This window comes from Canis lupus, chromosome 2 (genome assembly GCF_003254725.2).
Source record: "Canis lupus dingo isolate Sandy chromosome 2, ASM325472v2, whole genome shotgun sequence".
Classification (NCBI taxonomy): Eukaryota; Metazoa; Chordata; class Mammalia; order Carnivora; family Canidae; genus Canis; species Canis lupus.
In genome coordinates, this window is record NC_064244.1 from 73937662 (window position 1) to 73958905 (window position 21244).

The following is a 21244-nucleotide window of genomic DNA, read 5'->3' on the forward strand; positions in this document are numbered from 1 at the left end:
AGCCCAAGACGTCCTGGTGGGCCTAGGGTCGTGCAGGACAGGTGCGGTGAGAGGTGGCTTGGGCCGGGCCAGCAGATGACAGGAGGGCCTGTGGGTCTGAGCCCAGAGGAGAGGCGTGATGGAGAGCATGCTTTCCCTTCCCGTAACCCTCTCAGGAAAACAGCTCACAAACATCTTCACACTGAGGTCTTCACATGACAGGAGACCAAACTGTGACCCCTTCCTGCGCGAGCTGTGCTCTAACGATGGCAAAGTGTCACCTCCAGAAAGCAAGGCCTTCGTGGCGGAACTTCAAGCATCGTCGGGATGTCTGCCAGCGAGTGAATCGCAGCCTGGCCCGTGGAGGTCAGAGGCCTGGGCCGAGCTCTGGAAGCCCAGGGAAGGAAGCGCACTGCTTTCCCACCAGTCAGCATCCACCGGGCACGCAGGCCCCTGTGCCAGGCGCTGGTGAGGGCTGCACCCACAGCGCCTCCAGGAGCCTGACAAGTTGTGAGCACGGTTCTGCTACAGAGAGGTGAGGCACCCAGGGGTTAAGTGACAAGTCATGGAGCTGGTACCTGAACTCTGGGGCCTGTGTTCTTTATCTTGACCAAGCCCAGGAATCAGCTGATCATAATAATCAGCATCACTTACTGAGCACGTACTATGTCCAGGCACCCTTCCAAGCCTTACACATATTAACCGCTCATTCACTCCTCACCCCAGACCTGCCGGTATACTGTCATCATCCTGGGAGACTCAGGCACAGAGAGGGACGGAACTTGCCTGAGGTCACACAGCTGCCAAGCTAGGACTCTCATGCCTGCGGTTCTGCTCCAGATGGCGCACTCTTTCCCACCATTCCGCCCGAAGCCCAGGGCTGGGCGGGAGGGAGGAGGATGGCCCAGGCCAGCTGTGCACCCCCGGGCCATCTCTGAGGTCTCCCACCCCTGCGATGGGAGATTAGGACTCTGGGAACTGCAGACACCGGGGATGGGGTGGGCGGTGGGGAGGGACCAAGGAAGAAACTATGGGACACATTCTTGGCTTGCGGCCAGTTGGGAAAGTTAAAGGCAGGGCCAAGAAAATCTCCTTTGGGGGCCTGGTGCTATTATGCAAGGTGTTGCCTTTCTCCTCGGCTCTATTTGCTTTGCCAAACTGGAACGCTTTTCTGAAATACAGCGGCCTAGGAGGCCTGGGGCTGTTTGCCGAGGGAACGGGGCCAGGGCAGGGGGGACCACGGAGGGCAGGGCTGTGCGTCACCCCAGAGGCCCGCCTCTGCGGCCTGCTCCCACGGGAGAGCCCCGGCAGCCAGAGAGGGCGGGACAGACAGACAGATGGCGGAAAGAGCACTGGAGTCAGGAGGCAGGTGGCCTCCCTGGTCCCATCCTATGCTCATGACCCCCGACCCCAGGCTTCACAAACGCACCTGCCCACTCCATTGGGCCACTGGGGCCTCTCGACATCTCAAACCGTAGTATGTCCCCATACTTAACTCTGATCATCACCCCCCCCCAACTCTCTCCCTCCCAGGCTCCCCAGCCTAATAAAAGTTGCTCAAATCCAGGGCACCTGGGTGGCTCAAGGGGTTCAGTGTCGGACCCTTGATTTGGGCTCAGGTCATGATCTCAGGGTTGTGAGATCGAGCCCCACATGGAGCCCCGTAGGGACATGGAGCCTGCTTAAGATTCTCTCTCTCCAGAGGCGCCTGGGTGGCTCAGTCAGTTAAGTACCTGCCTTCAGTTCAGGTCATGATCTCAGGGTCCTGGGATCGAGTCCCATATTGGGCTCCCCACTGAGTGGGGAGTCTGTGTCTCCGTCTGTCCCTTCCCCACCATCCTAGCCCCCGCTCATGTGTGCTCTCTCTCTCTCTGTCTGAAATAAATAAATAAAATCTTAAAAAAAAAAAAAGATTCTCTCTCCCTCTTCCTCTGCTCCCCCTCCCGCGACCTTGTGCACACTGGCACTCTCTCTCTTTCTCTCTCTCTCCTCAATGAATGAACGAATCTTGCTCCAGGAGTCACCCTGGCTTCCTCTGTCCCTCATGCCCCACATCCTATTCATCCGCACCGCCTGGGGGTCTGCTGTGAAGATCCACCCCATCTGGTCACTTCTCACCGCCCCACAGCCTGACCCACATGACCAGTCACTTCTAGCCGGTCATCCTGTCCACCCTCCCACAGTCCCTCTGCACCCGGTGGACAGAGTGGCATTTTACAAATGTGCATCAGATTCCAGGACTCCCCTGCTCAGATCTTCCCGCTGGCTTCCCATCGCACGAGAACTAAAAGTCACCACTCTCACCATGACCTCAAGATCCCATGTGGCTGGTCCCGGCTCACCTCTCCTTCTGCACCATCACACTTGCTCTCTGGGCACTAGGCGCTTGGGCCTGCCCTCTGGGCCTTCTGCATTAACGGTCTCTTCTTTCTGGAATGTTCTCCTCACCCAGAACCTCCTGTTACTCTCTCCTTCCCATCAGGTCTCTGTTCAGATGTCATCTCCTCAGAGAGGCCCTCTATGACCACCACGGACAATCACTCCTTATGCCTTCTCCCTTAAACATTCTTTTTCTTTTCTTTTCTTTTTAAGATTTTATTTATTTATTCATGAGAGACACAGAAAGAAGCAGAGACACAGGCAGAGGGAGAAGCAGGCTCCCTGTGGGGAGCCTGATGTGGGACTCAATCCCAGAACCCCAGGATCATGACCCAAGTCAAAGGCAGACGCTCAACCACTGAGCCACCCAGGCATCCCAAAAATTCTTTTTCTTTATAAAACATACCATATTCTGAAATTTTCGTATTTATTTATTCTTTCTCCTCTAGAATGTTGGAAACTGGAGATCAAGGAGGACCGAGTCTGTCTTATTCCATCAGCACTGAGAACAGTGGCTGACACATGGCCGGTGCTCAGGGCATGGTGTTCACTCGGTGAATGAGGATGCTTTGTGGGGCAGCGCTCTGTACCCTGGTTCTTGCCTGTGTAAACGAGGCACCTGACCCGCACCTGCAAGGCCCTGTCTACCTCTCACCTTGCCCATGACCCTTATTTCCAGAACCATAAAAGGCCAGATGGAAGATTTAGCAGTGGATGCAAAAGAACAAATGATAAAAATGTAATGTTCTGCAGGTAATAAAGGAAGGGTTGGGGTCCCAGGAGAACGAGGCCAGGTGTGAGAAGTGTCGGTGGGAGAGCTGGGTTCCAATCCTACACCCTGGCCATTTCCTTGCTCAGTAATCTTAGACAAAGCAGCCTGTTCCTCAAAGCTTCAGTGCCCTCCTCTATAAAAAGATTGTGATACTCCACACCCTGCTTACTTTGCAAGGTCATAGGGAGGTTAAATGAGAACACATTATATGGGCCAACGTTTTATGAACAAGTATGTGTTAAATACAAAAATTCAACAAACCTTTACTGAGTGTCTGAGAGCCAGACATCGTGCTGGGGTCTGGGGGATGCCAGGGGGAGTGGCCCTTGCCCCCAAGGAGAAGGATAATCACATAAGTGACATCCTCTGAGAGCCTAGTCAGGAGGTGGATCAGGGAGGGCTTCCCTGAGGAAGTATCATTTGAGTTGAGAGATGAAGAATACGCAGGAGTCAACTAGGTGAAGGGGTGGAATGAGGGCTGGAAAGGGCATTCCAGGGAGAGGATACAGTTTGCGCAAAAGTCCTGTGGTGAGAAAGAACACAGGGAATGCAGGGGACCCAAAGAGAATTGATGTGGCTGCAGAGATTGAGGACAGAACATGCACAGAAGCAGCAGGCAGGGTAGACAGAGGCCAGATCCTGCAGGGCCCTGTAGAGCGTGGGAAGGATTTTGTCTCTATCCTGAGGGCAGTGTGACCCCAAAGGGGTTTTGAGGGGGAGGTGGGGGGTAATATGATAATGAGATTTATATTTTGAAAAGGCACCTCTGGCTATCATAAGAAGAAAAATCGGAGAGTAGCAGGGTGAATGCAGGAAGACAGTTGAGAGACTACTGCACACGTCCTAGCAAAAACAGATGGAGCTGAGATGGGAACTTGCACCTGCTGTGTTCAGGAGTCAGGGCAGACATCTGTCTGGTTGAGGGAGAGACTGTTGGGAGAGGGGCAGAGGAAGGACCCGGGCAGTGCCAGACAGTGAGGACAGGGCTGAGAAGCAGTCTGAGGGACCTTGGCAATCACATCTTCTAGCACCTTCATCTGACCAAGGTCAAAGAGGGAGAGAGAGTTGCCCAGGGAGCCTTGCAAGCACAGCCAAGGGCTCGGGCATACTTGATGCCCCTGTTCACTGCCCAAGCCCTCAACTCTCTGCCTCTGCAGCTGGATCACCCCTCAAGCCAACTGAGATGGGCAGGTGCTGGGGGCCGCCCCAGAGTTTCCATCCCAAGGTCTGAACAACTCCCTTTTGCTGTAGTGGTGGATGCTCTCTTTGTGGGGTGGGCCAAGGAACTGGCCTCCAGACTGCAAGGACCCCTGGACTGTTGAGAGGCAGCAGTTCATGCCAAGGAATCAGTCACCTTCATTCTCTGGTCAGTAACTAACCAGGCCTTATCTGGGCAGTGATAAGCATGCTGGGTCCATCAGCCAGGAGCATGCTGTGCATACCACTCCTCTGGGAATCACCCCCAACCGCTTGCTCGGACAACTGGGGGCAACTCTGGGCAGCCCAGCCCCCATTTCCAGGTGATTGGCTTTGAGGCGGTGCTGTTCTGAATTGGAGACGCAGGCCTCACCTGCACTGACTGGTGGGCAGTGGGCAGCCAGCTCGCTCAGCAGTGACCAAGGCCATTCTCACTGAGAAGGTACTGGCCAAAGCCACCCAGGCGACAGAAGCAGCTCCTGGCTGGTGAGGGCCTCGGCTAAGTCATCCATGAGGAGCATTGCCTGCTTTTGTCATTTGAAATCATGTTTCCAATTTATTATTCCTTGCATGTCCTTCCCAGAGGCCTTCCAACAGCGAGCGTAGCCATTTAAAACGTTTTTATTAACAAAATAATAAAAGAAACAGTATTTGTTATAAACAACATAAATAATTTTAGTATCAATTTTAAGTTTGATTATGATTTACCATTTTATAAGACCTCTAAGTTTTTACAGAGCTCTCTTAATTCACCATAGTAACTCAGCTCTGTGGAGATCAGACCAACAGCCTGTAGGTGCGACTGGCCAGCCCGAGACAGATCCACGTTCTTACTGAACAATCCACCCGGGATCAGGGCATTTCTGGGTCCTCACTGGGTGACGCTGAAGATCTGGATACTGATCTGATCAAGAGCCGCTAGGGAATGGGTAATTACTGAGTTCTGATTGGTTGATAGGTAGAGCTCGGCTGAGTTAGATTGGATGACCTGTCCGGGAACAACGTGTTGCTCAATTCTGATTGCCTGACTGTACTTCCAGGGCTCTCCCGGTACGAGTCCTGAGACACCTGCTCAGAGGGACACGTTGCAGAAATCCATCGGTGGGCAACTTGAAACTATTCCCGTTTATATTTCCCATGATATGTTCCCAGTTTCACTCTTCTAATTAATATCCAACAATGTCCAGAAAAAAAAAGATGGATTTTGAGCATAGGAAGCCCTAAACCTGTATTGTCTTCCTCAAAAGAAGGCTAAAATATCCCATAGTCTTGCTGATAATAAACCCCACTGCTCTGATTGATGGGGGCTTCCATTTGTGGGGCGCTTCCCATACAGAGGCCAGGGGCTGTGCTTGACAGGCATTTTCTCATCTGATCCTCATAACATCCCTATGAGGCGAACTGCATGGTTATGCCCATTTTACAGATGAAGAAACTGAGATTTCAAGAGAGCAAAAGACAGGCGGCAAGGAAGAGCCTGAGTTGGGATTCACACTCAGAACTGCCTGACTTCAAAGTCCGTGATCTGATCTTTACCCGGGTCTGTTTCTCAATTTGCAAATAAAACCACAATGTGATCCTGGGCAGTGACCAGCGTTCTGCTTCTTCCCGGTAAACAGGAAGGGTGTTTACTGTGGTCCAGTCAGGGCCTACACTCAGCGCGAGCAAATCCACAAAGCTGTCAAAATAGCGGGACATTTCCAGTCTGGTTGGTAAGCAAGCTGCTGTCCTAAGCCCCCCAGAAGCCTCTCACCTCAACACCCAAGAGATCTTGTCTCCTACCCTCCAGTCTTCTAGGTCTCCCCACGGTTCACTGAGTAAAGGACTCATGCACAGTTCACCAGGGCATCTCACTACATCTTTTTTTTTTTTTTTTTTTTTTTTTTTTTTTTTGCATATCTCACTACATCTTGATCTCCAACACAGGCACCCCTCAGCGATACTGCGGGTCCTGTTCCAGCCACCACAAGAAAGCAAGTCGAGGGAATTCGGGGCTTCCCAAGTGCATATAAAAATTATGGTTATGGGATCCCTGGGTGGCGCAGCGGTTTAGCGCCTGCCTTTGGCCCAGGACGCGATCCTGGAGATCCGGGATCGAATCCCACATCGGGCTCCCGGTGCATGGAGCCTGCTTCTCCCTCTGCCTCTCTCTCTCTCTCTGTGTGACTATCATAAATAAATTAAAAATTAAAAAATTATGTTTATACTATACTGTAGTCTACTAGGTGTGCAATAGTATTATATCTATAACAACAATGTACATGTCTTTTAAAAATATCTTATTGCGGGGATCCCTGGGTGGCTCAGCGGTTTAGCACCTGCCTTTGGCCCAGGGTGCGATCCTGGAGTCCTGGGATTGAGTCCCACGTTGGGCTTCCTGCATGGAGCCTGCTTCTCCCTCCTCCTGTGTCTCTCTCTCTCTCTCTCTCTCTCTGTCTATCATAAATAAATAAATAAATATTTTAAAAATATCTTATTGCTAAACAATGTTAATCATCATCTGATGCTCAAAGAGTTGAAATGACTGAGCATGTATTACCATAACAAATAACAATGAAAAAGTTTGCAATATTGTGAGAATCACCAAAATATGACACAGAGGCACAAAGTGAGCAAAAGCTGTCAGGAAAATAGCAACGATAAATAGACTTGCTTGATGCACGGTTGCCACAAACCTTCAATTTGGAAAAGAGAAGAAAAAAGAAAAGAAAAGAAGAAAAAAATGCAGTATCTACAAGGTGCAATAAAGTAAAGGGCTATAAAGCAAGGTATGCCTGCATATTGGTCAATGCCTGCGCCACGTGGGTTGAGGGGCTGATAAATATTTTGAACATCACTCCAGGTAATATAAGCCCATGGCTTGGGAGGTTATCACGAATTAACACACCAAATGACCTAGATACTCTTCCCTCCTTCCTTCCAGAATCATACAATCACCAATTGTTTTGAGAATGTGCTGAGATCCACAGAAAGGTCTAGCACAGACCTTTAGCCCTCAGACCATGGAAGTACACTGTGCTATTGCTACAAGTGATTGCTACGCTGGGTCTGCCCTTTCTAGAATATTCTGTGTCCCAGCATTTCCTAAAGGGTACTCAGTAGCAGTCTAGGCCCATGAGATGTCTCACTGTAAAAAAAAGTTGGGAGGTCAAGTAAATTTGGAAAACCTTGGGTGCTCAGGGATTCATAATGTGCACAGACTGTTAAAGATCTGAGAAGGCTTGCCCAACAGAAATTGGCACCCCCTGTCCCCACAGTCCCAGATCTATTTGACCACAGGACTCCCTTGTTCTGGTGGGAGAGTTGGGTGGGTGGGTTAACATTATTAGGCATCCACCAGAATTCACTTTAGAAACGTTTACTGTTCCTGGCAAAAAACAAGATAAAATGATCAAGTAGTTGTGTGTGTGTGTGTGTGTGTGTGTGTGTGTGTGTGTGTGTGTGTTTCATCTGCAAATTCCTGCTGACGGCCATTTCCAAAGAGGGACCCAACATCTGAGCATGAGATAGAAAACAAGCGACAGCTGGGGCCTCCTGCAATGTGCAAGCTCACTTCCGTGATGTGGAGGCTCATGACTGGAGTGTGAGTTTACACCAAGCTGGGTCTCAGTCTCTTACCTCCTTCCCTCACAGAGGATGCAAAGTGATGCCAGGCAATGCAGGATAAAATCAATCCAGGAAGGCTTCCTGGAGGAAGGGAGTGTTGAGTCAGCAGCTCTTTAGGAGGGGTGGGGCCCAGATGGGCAGGGAGGAGGGTGGAGGTGAAAATGCCACACCCCTGGGACACTTGGCACTTTCCAAACCATGCGGTGCCTTGTCAAAGCCAGCTGTTGGCTCTCTGCCCTGGCTTCTAGCCCTTCATCCTTCCCCTCCTCCCCTCCCAGGTCCAGAACCATCTCCTGAGTCAGCTTTGGGCTTCCTGCTGGGGGTCAGATCCTTTTCTGCTCAAGGAAGGAAGGGTTAGTATTAAGACTCCAGGGACCTCACCTCCTTTCTCTGGGGCAATGCACATTCCAAAAAGAACCGAGGGTGTAAGGCTCTGAGTCTGTTCTTTTCCACCAGGGGAAGTGTGATCTCAGCCCTGAGGCTCAGCCCTCTCCCCCCACCCCGCCGGCCCCCCACCGCTTCTCCAGCAGGTGCCTGCTCCCTGGGTGGAGGGAGCCCCAGGAGTGAGAACTCGACTCAGGCTGGAGGTAGGACCGGAGATCTCGGGCCCCACCAGAGGCCCGAGCCAGGAGTGGCAAGGGGTGGGAGAGGCCCTGTGAGCATAGGCGCCGGCCAGGCTCCTCCACCCCAGCCCAGGGGAGCGGTCTAGATCCCTCCCTCCCTCCCTCTCAGCTGACAGGGCAGGGCCCAGCTAGCGTGCAGGGACCTGGAACCGAAACTCAGCAGAGTACCCACCCCAGGGACCCTTGCCGAGGCAGAACCCGAGCAAGCCCCAAACTACCCTGGAGCCTGCCCAGCCCCAGGACCGTGCTTCCCAGGGAGGGGGCGAATGAGGAAATCACAGAGCAACGGCAGAGGGAGAGGGCTTTGGGGTCCGCCAGGCCCACGCGTGTACTGAGCCCCTGTTATGTTTCAGGCTCTGAGCTTGGTTCTGGGAACACAATGCAGACCCAAACCAGACAGGGCTTCTTAGAGGCTGGGGGGCCCTGGCCAAGTCACCCGACCTCTCTGAGCCTCAGCTGCCTTATCTACAACAAGAGGGCTCCTAACTCCCTACTGCCTGTGAAGTCTGACCTAAACTTGTATGCTGTGAGGCATGGGACAGCCCACAAAGAGTGGTGCTCAGTAAAAGCACCTTGTAGCCTGGAGCTTCTTCCACACAAGGCCAGTTGTACCTGGGTCTGTCCTCAGCCCGTCTCTAGATGGGAAATCCCAGGGCTCTCTGGGGGACCCCCGCAGGACCTGCCCCAGCCCTCACCCCCTGGTCTTCAGTTTTCTCCCCTCTGCAATGGGGTCGCAGCGCCTGTGCTGGCTACTTCCTAGGATTCAACGGAGACACTGTGCACACCTTAGAAAGGGCTTCCCTGGGGCAGGGAAGAAACGACAGCCACAATGATCATCCAACTGCAGGTCATAAGCTATTACGAGTCTCGAAAGCGATGTAGTAGCTGCAGCCAGAAATTTTCCAAAATCAGCTAGAAGAAATCATATTAGAGACTATGTCATAGAGCACAGGTATGTCTTTGGCTGGTGTAACTCTGATCCTGGTTAAATATTGACACCTGCGTGTTTATTGAGTCAGGATTTGAAGCAGACTTCTTGCCAGGGGTCAGGAAGCCCCAGAAACTACAGGACACAGACTCTGGGCTGAAAGAGTCAGGGTTTGCATGACGACTCTGCCCCCGACCGATGGAGTGACATCAGACAAGTGACTTTAGCGCTCTGCGCCTCGGTGTCCTCACCCAGAAAGAGAGATGGCAATAGCCCCTCCCTTGTTGGGTGAACTGCTTGGAACAGCCTGGCATGCAGCCCTGCGAGCGTTGGCGACTACTGCCCGCCTCAGAAGGATGAAGCCAGGCCCCGGAGGAGGTGGCTCTGGGGTGGGAAAGGGGGACAGTTAGGTGGCTCAGTGGTTGAGCATCTGCCTCTGGCTCAGGTCGTGATCCCAGGGTTCTGGGATCAAGTCCCGCATCAGGCAGCCCGCAGAAAGCCTGCTTCTCCCTCTGCCTATGTCTCTGCCTCTCTCTATGTCTCTCATGAATAAATAAAATCTTTTTAAAAAATGGACAGGTTCTATATACATACACACATCTATATACATTTATATATGTTATATATAGACACACATATGCATATATACAGTATGAACTCATTCTATAAAAGAAAAAAAGAAAGGTGTGTGGCCTATGGGCAACTTCCCAGGTCATTCCCAGTACCTCTAGGTGGTGGGGTGACAGGTACACATTTGCCTTTTCTTTGTTATAGCTAACATTTCTAGTTCCTAATTTTTTTGTACAGCTAATGTGTATTGTTTTTTGGGGTGCAGGAAAAAAGGTTATTTTTATCAACCTATATAATAAACACTACCCACCTCACCTGACTCATGTGACATTCCCCGGCCAGTGTGTGGGCTCACCCCAAACTGCCTTCCCCTGAAAACCACCAGGTGTGTCATTGTGGTTTGGGGCACCAGAGCCCCAAGAAGCAGCCTGAGTTTTGTTTTCTTTTCTCATTTGTTCACCGTGACGGCTGATGACCTACTGGTAGCTTTCTGTGGAACAAATACGTGCCAAAGATCGCAGATTTCTTATCCAGGACAGAGGGAGGGAGGGTGGCCAAGGCACACCATAGTTTATCAAGTGATAAGTCCTGGCATCTCCTGTGTACAAAGCAGTGGAAAGTGATAAAGGCTGGGGACAGATGTTCTCTAGGCCTCTGATGCCAGACCAAGAAGGGGCATGAAGTGGGGGAGGGGGTGGAAGGGGGTACAGCCGGATGAGGAAGGAAAAGAGGTTGTTCAGAGGCTGCTTCTCAGCTGCCTGGCCCTCTTCCAGGGCTTTCACGTGACGTCACCTCATTCTGAGCAGTTGTGTGTGTATCCAAGTGCATGTATGTGGGTGCATGCTCTCTCGTGTGTAGAGTCGTGTGTGTGTGTGTGTGTGTGTGTGTGTGTGTGTGTGTGTTTGTGTTTGTGTAGGGGGCGCAGGGGAGGCAGGCAAGAGGTGATATTTAGCCAAGAGAGCGATGTGGAGGCTGAGGCGGAGTCCCTGTTGGCCACTGGGCATGGGGAAAGATGGACCCAAGGTGGACCCTTCAAGAAAGGGACCTGCTTCAGTGAGGCTGTGGTTTCGAGGGTTACCACAGGCATGGAGAGACTACCCCCCCCCCCGACCAGCACCTCTCCCCCCATCAGGGCACCTTCGCTGGGCACTGTTATGCCCCATCTGAGCGCCGCCTCGCCCTCCGGGGGCCACCGCAGGGCCTTCCTCCACTTCGGTCTGGCCCGGCCCTGGCACGGTGCCTGGCAAATCACAGGTGCTCAACACATGCCAAATGAATGCCTGAGTCTGACAATGAATGCGGTCTGGGTGGCGAGTGACTCACCCCTGCCTGAGGCTGGGGACACCCAGGTTCTGGTTTCCCCTTTAGCTTGCCCGTGACCTGAGCTGGGGTGTGTTCTGGAACATGCACCTTCGGCATCACGGAGTTAGCAGAACCCACCGCCGTCTCCCTCCTGTTCTGAAGACGAGGACTCGGGACAAGGGTCTTACAGAGCGGAACGGGGAGGGTGGATGCAAGACCCAAACTCCAAATGGGCACAACATGCAAAGTGCCCGGAAGGCACTCACAGGCCTGGTCACTCCGGGGACATCCGTAGCAGCTGGAAGGCTGGACAGGGGGAGGCCTGGCGCCTGGAAGGCCAGGGTCAGTGGCTGCGCTTGGGTTTGCAGGTGGAGGCCAAGAACAGTGTCCGGGAAGATGGGGCCAGGCCCAGTGAAGGAAGCTCAGACACTGCAGTTTGGGGGCAGCCAGGAGCTCCGTTTATTGTACCACGAGAAAAAAGGGTCTAGGCAGCCTCCAGGACAGACCCTGGAGGTCGCTACTCTGGCCAAAATTGCTCCCCAGTCCCTGAATCTCTGTAATAGAGGTGTAAACGTCAACAGTGCCTCCTGCTGGAAAGCCCCTGCATTACAGCACCTCTGTGCTGCACGTCAGAAACCGCAAGTAAGGGAGCTAGCTGTGTTCTGGAATGTTCAAGCTGGAATAACACCATTCAACAGCTATTACTGCTGCTGCTGCTGCTGCTTTTATTTATTTTTTTTAAGATTTATTTATTCATGAGAATCACAGAGAGAGGCAGAGACACAGGCAGAGGGAGAAGTGCTGCTGCTTTTCTTAAGAGCTTCCTGTGCCCCAGACACAGTACTAAGTAATTTTCCTGGATTATCCCATTTAATCTCCCCAATGACCCCATAGGATAGGAACCATTATTAACCCCATTTGTCAGATGATGAGACCAAAGCAGGAAGGATACATTGTCTTTTCGGAGGTCTCAGATTAGTTTGTAGCAAGGTTAGCTTTCCAGCCCAGGTCTCTCTGACACAAAAGCCCGTGGTTTTCACTGTCTTCCTGGGCCTCCTGTCAAGTCCCAGGATGATGGAGGTCTTTCATCTTTCTGTCACATCCACTGACTTGGTAGTGGCTGCCTCGACCCCTGTGGAGAAGGATTCTTGGTGCCACGATGCATTAATGACGTCCCCCGGGGGCGCCAGCAGGGATGTGGGGGCGTGTGCATCAGGCATGTCTTTGTCTCTGAACTAGTTCAACCTACTGGCTAGTGTGAGTTTTATGGTTCCCCAAGAAAGGGATCGAGGCCCAGTCCTCTAACCTATGTCTTAACTCGCTCACTCAGAAGCCTCAGTATCATCCTGGACCCTCTTACCTCCATATCCCACATCAAATGTTCCAACAAATCTCATTGATTCTACCGTCAAAATATGTCCAGAATCCAGCTACTGCTCATCACCTTCACAGCTGCCACCGCTATGATCTACCCTGGACTGACACCTACCCAGCCTTGCTACATGTGTCCTTACCCTCTGCATTTGGTCTCCACACTGCCAGCAGAGTCCTTAGATTTGGGCAGAGTGTTGATTTTCAAAATGCCTTTGCATATGTTACACACACAGTAAAAAAGGGCAGGAAATTCTCACTCCCATTTGACAGATGAGAAACATTGAGGCCCAGAACAGTGATGTAATTGGCCTAAAGACGCACACCAGGGAAGCTGCAATCCAGCCCTTACCCTGATGTTATATGCTCCTTGACTCCTCTAACTCCCAGAGTTTCCTATGGGCACATCTGAGAGTTTTTACACACATACACACACACACACACACACACACACACACACTACCCAGTGGTTGCAGGAGGTCAGGTAGGGAGGATTTCATGGAGCCCAAGAGAGATGGTCTCTCTCTGCCTTGGACTAGCCGCAGAAGTGTCTCGGTCCAATGCAAAGGCTCAGTTTTGATCACTTTTCTTTGGTGTGTGGTGCCCCCTGGGGTTCATTCTTAGGAAATGCAGTTGATTATCTAAGAAAGACTTTGGGTGGAGGGACAGACAGGCTTTGTAGGTGAAAGGAGGTGCCTGGGAGCTCTCTGACCTTGTTCTCTCCCAGCAGAGGTCTTCGTCCACTTAAAGGCAAAAGTGTGTGTCCAGGTGGGTGAGGGCCATCCTACTCCTTCCAAAGTTTACCCATCCACACCTCATGGAAACCCAAATTGTTACAGCTTTTCTGAAAGCAGTTATTAAAAAAGGAAAAAAAATTAGATTTAAAAAAAGGTTTTAGATGATATGCTCATTACATACTGCTAAATGAAAAATTAGTACAAAAATGCATATAAAAATGCTCTCCACGTACACATCTATTGAAGATAGACACACATGGCAGCAATGAGTCTCTCTGGAGAGTAGGATTAGGATTAGGATTTATTTTTATTTATTTATTTGAGACAGCACGCACATGTGGGGTAGGCTGTGGAGGAGGAAGAGAGAGGGGGGAAGCAGGCTCGCTGCCGATATGGGGCACGATGTGGGGCTCAATCCCAGAACCCTGAGATCAGGACCTCAGCCAAAGGCAGATGTTTAACCTACTGAGCCCCTTTTAACTTTCTTTATGCTTTTTGAATTTTCTGCACACACATTTCGCTTTTCTAAAGTAAAATCTTATAAAGGAAAAAAATACATAAATAAAGCCCTTTCCACCTGGTGTCCTGACTCTGTTGCCTGCTAAGAGCTTGTCAGAATGTTCCCTCCAGAACACTATTCAGTGAGCAATGGGCAAGCTGAAGATTTGTCCACTGCTGGGAACATGTGCATTCCAGTGGGAAGCTTCTGGAGATAGTGCCTTACTCAAGCATGTCAGAGTCCTAGTGAGGGAGGGGTGGTGATGGAAGGGACAAAAAGGATTCCCTGGGAACCAAGAAAACTTAGATCTCAGAGAGTAGCCAAGAAAAAGTTGATGACCAAGGTTCTCAGGCAGAGAGGAATATAAGCTGCAGAGAGATCACATATATGAGTGTGCCCAGGACCAGAGAAGTGACTAGATAATGCCCACGGTCACAGAGCAGATGGGTGTGTCTGTTGTTCAGACCGTCAACCCCCAATCCCTGAGTTCTTTCCATGCACCAGGAAGCTGGAACTTTCAGGAAACTCCCACAGAAATGCAAATTAGCATTGAGAAAACACTAACTGGCAACAAATTTTAAGTCTGATAAGATGGAAAGGTTGATAAGGACGTTGGGTAAAGTATATGTTCGTGTATGCTCCTGGTAGGAGTTTGATGGGGTTAGCCACTGTACAGAGCAACTTGAGTACTTGTTAAATTTTTAAATGCATCCTATGACCTAGCAGATCCACACCTCAGGATTATCTACCCCTGAGTGTAGACTGAGTGGTTCACACTGGTGAGCATTGAGGCGTTTTGTCATCTTGAAAAGTCAAAAACATTCTGAATATCTATCAACTGGAGAAGCATTAAATAAAATATGACACATCTGACCTGTGGAATAGTTTGAGTGGAGGAGCGGGGGAAGAGTCTCCATGTACAATGAGTACAATGTGGAAAGTTCTCCACGGAGTTTTGTGGAGGGAACAATGCCAGAAGCAAGTTGCAGGATGATAGAGTATGAAACAATGTATATAAAACCCCACAGTATCATCTGTTTTCTTTTTATTTATTTATTTATTTATTTATTCATGATAGACATAGAGAGAGAGAAAGGCAGAAGACATAGGCAGAGGGAGAAGCAGGCCCCATGCAGGGAGCCTGAGTGGGACTCGATCCCAGGTCTCCAGGATCACGCCCTGGGCCGAAGACAGGTGCCAAACCGCTGAGCCACCCAGGGATCCCTGTCATCTGTTTTCAATGGGTCCCAAGAATAACACTTGGCAGATCCCCCCCATACTGATCAGACCAGTGACCTAGGGTTTGGGCGTGACTTAGCGGGGGGTGGGGGGGGGGGAGATGGGGAAATAGTGAACCTGTGCTCCTTTAACGTGTGAAGAGGAAGGTGTATTCATCTATTGCTTGTGCTGTCAAAAATTCATTATTAAAAAGAAACAGAAAAAAAATTAAAAAATAAATTAAAAAATGATAAAAAGAAACAGAAGAGAAAGACCCAAAGGAGGGAGGGAAGGAAGGGAGGCAGGACACCCCCCCACCCCCCCACCCCGCCCTCAAGGTCAGTGGCAGGAAGGAGACCCCACTGAGACAGGAGAGTTGTGGCTCCGGGAGCAGAGGTGCGTAGCTGGGGGGGGGGGGCAGGCTTCCTCGCAGCCGCCCCCGCTTTCCCAGAAGGAGCAGGCGGGCCCTGGGGCGCAGGCTGGGTCCGGGCAGGTGCCGTCGGTGCACGCCCGGCGGTCAGCACACCTGGGAGCCGCTGTCAAGCGCCCGGGGGCCTTCCCAGGCCTGGAAGGAGCAGACTGGGCAGGTTTGGAAAGGGCCCCGCTGCTCTTACGGGAAAGGGAGAAGGGGTTCTGGCCCGCACCCCAGCCCCGGCCTGCCGCCTCCCCGCGCCCCACCGGGTCCTGCCCCCATCAGGCCCCAGGGAGCCGCAGGGGGGGGCCGAGCCCACGCGGAGGAGGGAGGGGCCTTGCCCAGGTGAGGGGGTGCCAAGGCGGTAATCATAGGCCACGTGCCCCTAGGTTCAGCTCCCAGCTGCACCCCTCTGTCTATAGCTTAGCAAACCCTTCTCTTTAAAAAGAAAAAAAAAAAGATTTTATTTATTCATGAGAGACACAGAGAGAGAGGCAGAGGGAGAAGCAAGCTCCCTGCGGGGAGCCCCATGCGGACTGGATCCTAGGACCCCGGGATCACGACCTGAGCTGAAAGCAGACACAACCACTGTGCCACCCAGGTCCCCCTGCAGCCCCCTCTCTTTAATTGAGCTATACCCCACCTAGCACAGATTTCACCCTTTTGGAGTGTACAGTGTTTAATGTAGTCGTCAAGTCATGCCACCATCGCCACCATCTAGTCCCAGAACATTCTCATCCCAAGGAAAGGAAAGCCCATACCAACAGTCACTCCCCCAAGCACCCCCACTTCCCCCAGCGCCTGGCAACCAGGACTCTGTTTCCATGTCTCTGTGGAGCTGCACATTCTGGACTTCCCAATGATGCAATAGGTGGCCTTTTGTGTGGCTTCTTTCACTTAGCATCATGCCACATTTTCTTTATCCTCTCCTGAGTTGACAGACAGTGGGGTCACTTCCACTTTGGAGGCTATTACGAATAATGCTGTTATGAACATTCATGCACAGTTTTTAAGTGGAATGTTTTCCATTCTCTTGAGGCTATACCTAGCAGTGGCATCGCTGATTCGTACGGTAACTCGAGGTTTAAACTTTTTGAGAAGCCTCAACCTTTCCTGCAGCAGCTGTACCCTATTACATTCCCATCGTTCCCATTTCCTAACTTCTCTGAACCTAGTTTCTCACTGGCAAAGCTTCAGTGTTGATACTTACCTTACAGACTGGCCATAAGAATTGGATGAGATAATGTATGGAAAGCAGTTAGCACATAGAAGGTGTTCAATAAGTGGAATTATTATAATTATAAAACTTGTAGGATTCTGAGCCTGTTCCTTCTGCTTCCCTTCTAATCTAACTAGGCATCTACTCTTCATCATCCCCACTTATTTTACCTACTTCTTGAAATTTCCTTGAATTAACATGATTGTGAAGCACAATGTCTGCTGTCTGCTTACTCACACGCAAGTGCTCTGTCTCTTTCATACACGCACACCCCATTTAATAGGAACCTCAACTCAATTAAATGGAAAGGTAAAATCCCCCCCCCCCCCCCGCCCCATCATGGTATGTTAGAGCTGGAATCCATTACTACAGTGGTTCTCAAAGTGTAAGACCCAGACCAGCAGCGCCTGGGAAGTTGTTAAAATGCAAAGCCTCAGATCCCACCCCAAAAACACTGCATCCAAGTACACAGGGGATGAGCCCTAGTGATCTGTGGTGATTCTAATACACACCAAAGTTCCCAAATTGTGAAGGAGAAAACTGGGACACAAAGAAATGAGGTAACTTGCTTGAGGCCATAAAGTAAGTGATAAAGAATGGAAGCTTTGGAATGATGTCCTCCTGGATGCAAATTCCACCTTCCTCGTTTCCAGTTGTGTGACCTTGGGCATGGCTCTTAACCTCTCTTGACTTCAGTATCTGTCTTAGTTTGGGCTGCTATGATAGACTACCATAGACTGAGCTGCCTAAACATTTATTTCTCACAGTTCTGGAAGTTGGGAAGGCCAAGATCAAGGTGTCAGCTGATTCTGTTCCTGCTGAGAGCAGTCTTCCTAGTTTAAAGGTGGCGGATGTCTTCTTCTTGTATCCCTACAGGTCGGAGGGGGAAAAAAAAAAAAGAATCTCTTCTGTTTCTTCTTATAAGGGCACTAATCCCATTCATGTGGGCCCTACTCTCATGACCTTATTCCCACCCAAAGGCTCTACCTCAGAATACTATTGTTTGGAGGGTTAGAGTTTCAATACATGAATTTGGGGGGCTACAGTATCCTTATCTGCAAAATGGGAACAGTGTTCAATTCCTCCCAGGGCGGCCACTATTCTGCATTAAAGGCTGAGTGAGGGCTGGAGCCCAGGCCTCCTGATTTCAAGGCTGGTGTTTTTATCTCCAGGAAACTGGTGATCGGTATGAGACTGAGTCTCATACCACCTGGTCAGAAGAATCCAGAAAACTTAACATCTGGAAGGTTGACATGGAGAGGAAGGTTTTGTATTATTCTGCGTGGCCCCAAAATGAAGAGCTGGATGATTGGAGGAAATTACAAGGAAGCAGGTCAATGGAAGGGAGATGTTCCTAACTGAAATTGCTCAGGAATAGCATTCGTAGCTCCAAAGGATAGTAAGAGCAGGAAGTTGGCATGCTGATTGCTAAGGTCTCCTCACATCTAACCCGCTGTAGTAGACTCTCTCTTTGTCCCTGCTGTATCACTTTTAGAGAGCCACCCTTCCTCGGTGGCACTTGGTGGGAGGAGCTGTCAATTGGGGTGCTCTACTCACGCTTACCACCCCAAGGGAGGGCATACTACCCAGACTGGCCAACTAGAGTGTCCCATCCTTCCTGGCCACACTGATTGTTCTGGGAATGGCATGTGATCCAAGTCAGGCCAATCAGACTCTTTTCCTGCTAGAGCCATCCCATAGCCACCCTCATCCTTGAATTTTCCAGTCTGATGAGCTCGTAGAATTGCTTTTTTTTTTGCATAAGCCGATTTCAGATTTCTGTCCTTGACACTGATAGGAGTCTTAAAATAAAATAAAATATAAAACATAAAATGAACCCTCCAGTGTTGGAGCCTGCCTCCCCCCAGCATTGCATGAAAACAACAATAAGAAAAGCAACACTCAAAACAATAGGGGACACCTGGCTGGCTCCATTGGGTAAAGCATGCAACTTTTGATTCCAGGGCCTGAGTTCAAGCTCCCCTCCAACACTCTGTTGGGGGTGGTAATTACTTTAAGACAAACAAACAACAACAACAGCAAAAACCCCAGTAGTTTAAAGACATTTAAAATATTTATTCTTTTGGAGGAAAAAATGCCGCAAGAGATTCCAGTCCTAACACAGAGCAAAAAATTCCAAAATCCATTTTCTCCACCACTCCAAAGTTTCATACGTCTCATGTTTGCAGCAGCTGGCTCTTAAACTTGCTCCTTTCTTCTCCAAATGTCTAAGCTCCAGTAGGTTCTTAACTTTTTCCCTCCTCTCCTGCCTTCTCCAGCATTTATCGATCCAGTCGTGCTGGATGAGGCAGGAGAGGGAGAGACTGTGAATCCTCCTACAGTGTGGTCTTCTACACGGTGCTCTCCAGGTCAGTGGAAGAGGCGAGATTATAAAATCTCACCTGTGGAGGGAGGCACGACTGTGAAGTCATACTTTCAGAAGAGATCCTGAGGTCTTTTAAGTATGAGTCAAGTTCAGCTTAGTAAACACTTAGTGCCTAGCAGTGCCAGCTAAGAGCCAGGAGGGAGGCTGGGTTGTCTGGGGCCTACAGAACTGTTTCACTGTTGAAACAACAGTTTCACATGTTGAAAGTCTGTTGCTTTTACTATCATGTGCCAGGCCCTGGGGCTGAGGATTCAGGGACAGAGGGATTATTACAGGCACAAGAATGATTTCTATGAAATGACGATGAAGTCTCTGAAGGAGACACATATGGGGATTGGGAACAAAGTCAGGAGGTGGGGACAGCACCCTGAGAGAGTGACGTAGGAGCTGAGATGGAAGCAGGAAGAGAAGTTGACTAGAAGACGGGGAAGAAAAATGCAGGAAGACAAAGGGCTGGAAAGAGAGAGGGATGGGGGAGAGGGAGAGGGAGGGAGGAAGGGAAAGGGAGAGACAGAGAGGGAGAGGGAGGGAGGAAGAGAGGAAGGTAGGGAGGGAGAGAAGGAAGGAAGGAGAGAAGGAGGAAGGGAGGGAGGAAGATAAGGAAGGAAGGAGAGAGAGGGAGGAAGGGAGAGAAGGAGGGAGGAAGGGAAAGAAGGAAGGAGAGAGGGAGGGAGGGAGAGAGGGAGGGAGAGAGAAAGGGAGAAACCAGTAAGACTGTGTGTGAGGCTGGGGCCTGGAGAACTGGAGGAGAGGCTCAAAGGAGAGGTGGAGGCTACCTTGTGAACCTTGACCATGTGTAATAGCTCTTGAGCCTCATGCTGTGATAAGCCCCATATGCCACTTAGGGTTTGGGATGTGCTCTGTTCTGTTCTTTTCTGTTTGTTTTTTTTTTAAGATTTTATTTATTTATTCATGAGAGACACAAAGAGAGGCAGAGACACAGGCAGAGGGAGAAGCAGGCTTCCTGCAGGGAGCCCAATGTGGGACTTGATCCCAGGACCCTGGGATCATGACCTGAGCTGAAGGCAGACACTCAACCACTGAGCCACCCAGGCATCCCTGGATGTGCTTTGTTCTAAACCCGGAGCAGCTCGGTAATAGTTCTCCCACCCTGTGGAAAGGCAGGCTTACGTAGACACAGAAGAACCATTGGGTGCATTTCCTCACAATTCTGTGCTCAGTGACCTCATAATGAAATTGAGGCCGGGCCGTGGAGGCATTCACACCTCCACAAGTGCTACCAAGCAGGGCTTCCTCCCACCCACCAAGACCCAGTTGTTAAAAATTTCCCAAGCTCTACCTTCCCACCACTGCTTCTACCCAATAATCTAATACAAGGAGGAAGCTGACATGCCAGCGCTTGTGAGAGTCTAGTGCTGTGATCTTTGCAAATCAGGAAATGATCAAGATTGCAGAATTTTATTTTTGTCTACCCTTAACCATCTAGAGGAGCAATAGCAGAAGTTCAAACCCACAGGCTCTGAGGACAGCCAGACCAAGGTCCAAATCCCAGCCATGTCACTAACTGGCTGTGTGACCTTGGGTAAGCAGTGTAACCTCCCAGAGTTTCATCTGTTAAAAGAGATACTAACACACTCCCCTCGTGGGGTTGTGGTGAGGATCAAATACTACAATATATGTAAACTGTAGTACCTGCTGAGTTACAAGGATTCAAATAAGTGTTAATGCTAGTGAATGCTGTTTTAGATAAAGAGATCTCAGTAGAAGTAGACCCATTTTATTCCCAAATGGCCTTATTATCAGTATTTGAGAGAGTGAAAAGAAACTGAAGCCGCACATTGAAGACCTGTGTCCCACTAGGTTGTGGTCACTGGCTGAGATTTTCTGGCCCACAAGCAAGATGACTTCTTTGAAGGTTTTGAGAGATGGAACTGGCCTGACCTTTGTGCCAGATGCACTATATCCTAACCTGAGATTATAGGGTGGGCACGGGAGGGAACAGGGGAGAACAAGCATTTGACAGATTTTGTCAAAAAGATCAGGTGCCGCGGGGATCCCTGGGTGGCTCAGCAGTTTAGCACCTGT